Source organism: Benincasa hispida, chromosome 5 (assembly GCF_009727055.1).
Source record: "Benincasa hispida cultivar B227 chromosome 5, ASM972705v1, whole genome shotgun sequence".
NCBI classification, from domain to species: Eukaryota; Viridiplantae; Streptophyta; class Magnoliopsida; order Cucurbitales; family Cucurbitaceae; genus Benincasa; species Benincasa hispida.
The window spans coordinates 14,467,968-14,472,017 of record NC_052353.1 but is presented as its reverse complement, the minus strand read 5'-3'; the positions used below and the strand labels follow the sequence as shown (position 1 = coordinate 14,472,017).

The 4,050-nt window shown below is 25.8% G+C and overlaps 1 non-coding gene across 1 annotated transcript; it reads right to left on the bottom strand.

The window, feature by feature from the left end:
* Positions 1–3,775: 3,775 nt before the first annotated feature.
* Positions 3,776–3,847, bottom strand: TRNAW-CCA. The gene has a single exon. It is a non-coding gene; the product is annotated as a tRNA-Trp (tRNA).
* Between the last annotated feature and the right edge of the window lie 203 nt (positions 3,848–4,050).

The window sequence follows — 4,050 nt, the reverse complement described above, 5'->3', positions numbered from 1 at the left end:
AAGCTCCTTCTATTAGCTCGTAAAATATGAACATCATGAATTAGTAAATTGAGTGAATTTGGAATGATTTCAATTTAAAATGTTAAAATTGAATTTTGGGTTTGAATTTGAATAGCTCAAATTCAAATTAGGGATTGTATAATTATTTGATATAATTAATTAACATTTAATTTATCAAAATTAAATGAAATTGGAGAGTTTATAATATTTAAATAATAATCACATGGATAGGATTCATGTTTAAAATTAAGTGTGAGATTAATTTAATATTTGATATTAAGTTATTATTTAATTAATTAAAATAAAATTAATTTTCAAAATTCAAAATAAATTTTAGAAATTGAATATTTAATTTTATTTATTTTTGAATTAAATAAATTAGAAAATTGGAAATTAAAAGGATAGTGTAATTTTCCACAATTTTGAAGTAGGGGGTGGTTTAACCTCCATACTTCCACCTATCCCATTAAATTAATCCAATTGAAGTGTCATTTGGATTCTCCTTTAGTGCCTACATGTATAAGAAGATTAAAAACACTTCAAATTTCTCAGATTTGGGAATGGGAGTTGCTGAAAGTCAGTTTCTACACAAAAGCTCTTCTTTACCTGAAACCCACCTGATTTCCTTCACAAATTCACTCTATTTTTTAGTTCCACCACTCAAATTCAAGGTTGAGAATAGTAGAGAAGATGTCTTGGTGGTTCACTGTAGATTTGAAGCTGAAATTACGTGAAAAGCAGCTTGGATTGGAGGAATTCTTCAAAGGTATGTGTTGTTTGAAACCCTATTTTGTAAAATATGTTTTTGCGTGCTTTTAGAACTCAAAAATGTAATTAGAGTGCTTATTGATTATGATTGTTTCCATTGCTTACTTCTTTTTCCTATCACTAATGAGCTACTTGAGTCAAACGTATACAGTAAACCTTATTAGCTTGTGCCATTTATGTACTTGATTATCTTTTTTGCACTGAGCAAATGATTGTTTTTAGGGCAAGATTGATATTTGGCGCACACACTTACATCAAAAGCAATGTCTAGCCTGCTAGGTATTAAATAGCACAAGCTTCCAATGATGCTTCTATATAGGCTCTCATCGACTTGAGTTCCATCTGAGTCTTTTAACATTTTCACATGTGAGTTGGAGTTGGAGTTCTTTTGACACTAGAACATTCCAAGTCAAACTTCTTCACTAGACTTTTAGCATATTTGCTTTGAGAGATAAAGATTCACTCACTAAGTTTCTTTATTTGAAATCTTAGAAAATAGACAATTCTCCTACCAGGCTCAGCTCGAATTCTTCCTGCATTTGTTTCACAAAGAGCTTGACCATCTCTTGTGACATCTCTCCGAAAGCAATATCGTCAACATAAATTTGAACAATCACAAAATTTTCATGATATTTTTTTCCCAAAGAGAGTCTTATTAATTCCTTTTCGGTATAGGAAAATACCAGACAATATATTACAGTCAGATATTTCCAGATAAGAAAAATATTCTGCAGGAAGATACTCTGATGTCACAAACAGATGTTAAGACTTTATACAAGATATCAAAAGAAACTACAGCCTTAAAAAAATATAAAGCTAACTAAACAAATCTCCAACATATATAATTAAATCATCTCACATTCCCATGTAAATTTATAAATAGGATCTTTAAACCAAAACTTCTTTACTCTCACATCAATTAAATTTTTTTATGCTTACACATAAATGTCATCAATAAGCTATATAAAAAATATACAACGTTAATTATCATTTTATTATTAGATATAATTTTTTTTTATATTTCAAAACCTTTTCTAACCTCTTACTTTCCTACAATTATGAAAGAGTTTTCTTCTACTCATTAATTTCCACATCAACAATTTATGAATTCATAATTCATTTTTATACTTTTATTTATTTTTTTGTTTTCTATTTTATTTTTCGGGTTACCTTCTTAATTAATTAAGTACATAGCTAATAATTTCAATTTTCGATGAAATAGTTGTTTAACAATCTTCAAATTTTTTTAAAAGTTATATAATGTACAACTATTATTTTCCTCCATAATTGTTACTTTTCTTAATATTTATTATAAAATATTATTTTTAAAATAAAAAACCACATGCAATGTACGTAAACAAAAAATTTCTCTATATCTTTATCTTTATATATATAAGTACGAATGTAAGAAAAAACTTTTTTGGACATTACCCTCACATATTTTAAAAAGCTCCTCTCAATTTTTTTTTACAAAAAAAAAAAAAAAATTGTGTTTTTCAATATATTCTCTCATTTGCGCTATTTTCTCAAAAAAATTGCTAGATTTAGAGTGTGTTAGTGCTCACTAACATAACACAAGACCTGTACATTGTTGTATGATTTTTTTTTATTCTTATTCCTTCCTCTCTTTTTATTCAAATGAATGAAATACGTACAAGAATTTTTTGATACTTTTTCAACCATATTGACAATAAATTCTTTATCGGAATGCATACCAAAATCCTTAGGCACGTTGATGCTTGGACAATAACCACCAATCGTGATAACTTTGTTTAAAACAAATGATGTCCTATCAAAACGATGATTGAGGAAGTGTTGATTGTATTATTTTTTTTGTGTTTACAATTGTTTTAGTTTTCAATTTTATTTTATTTTGTTTAATTTTATATTTTTAAATTTTACTTTTTATGTTCAAGACAAACGTGAAAATGAAAAGTTTAGTAAAGAGAATTAAAAGAAAACAATATACAATATTTAAAAAAATAGATATATATACTAAATTATATTAAAATAAAGTCATAAAATTCAAAAATACCATGTATGCAAATAGTTTTTAAGCTGTCTAATATCATTCATTTTAATATAACAGAAACAAAAATCCTTTTTCTTTTTTTTTTTTTTTTTGTTAAAAGAAACTATATATACATATATAATATCCAATAGTAAAAAACAATTAAATTGAGAAATTGAGAGTAAGAAAAAACTTAAAAGAGAATATCAATATTAATATATTGTCTCTATTTATTTTTTTTAATTTAAATATACCTAGAAATGCACTTTATTTGAATATATCAAATGTATTCATAAAATTTAAAATAACATTTTTTGTGCATGTGTACATAATTTCAAAATTTAAAAAAAATTAAAAAATATCCTTAAAGAAGTTAAAACCGACCATTTAGATATATTTATAAATTTGAATATAAAAAGTCTTAGATTATTCTAGAAAATAAATGTCATATTATGTCTTGATCATCTTTAATGATGACTTAAGTTATAGAAAATTTAGGATATAGAAAGTTTTGTGCTATTAGTTTATAAAACTTTAAAATAAAATTTATGAATCACCTTCAATTATGAAAGCTAAATAACTTTGCAAACTTCTTCTATTACCACAAATACGATAAAGAGTTATCAATACATTTCTTTTTCTAAAAAAAATGCATGTCCTACTTTTAATTTTTCTTTTCTACCTCAAATTTTAATTTCAAATTCTAACATAATAAGTCTAACCTACTAAATATTTTATATTGTGGAGTTGTGTTGTTTAGAAAAAAAAAAAAAAAATTTATTATATTCGTCTAGTTTTCTTTTAAAAAGAAATAAAAAAATAAAACCTTTTGAAGGGGGCGGTGCAGTTGGGTGGTGGAGCCGGCTACCGGCTGCCGGAGAAACGGAAACGGAACAAAGGAAATAGAAATGAGAGTTTTCATGAAAAATAAACGAAGGAAAAAAAAACTACGAGGGCAATAAGGTAATTACACTAGAGGCTTAATTGAGGGGAAAATGAACCCGACGTGAATCGAACACGCAACCTTCTGATCTGGAGTCAGACGCGCTACCATTGCGCCACGGATCCCAAGATGTTATGAATAATGTTTTGACTTCAAAAGTTTATTTCCGAAATATTAAATCAATTTTTTTTTTTTATTAAATTAAGTCTATACACACTATTTGTACGTCTAAATTTCTTTCTTTATTATCTACTTTTCACCAATAATTTAAAAAACCAAGTCAAAATTTGAAAACTAAAAAAATAGCTTTCAAAAAGTTGTTTTTATT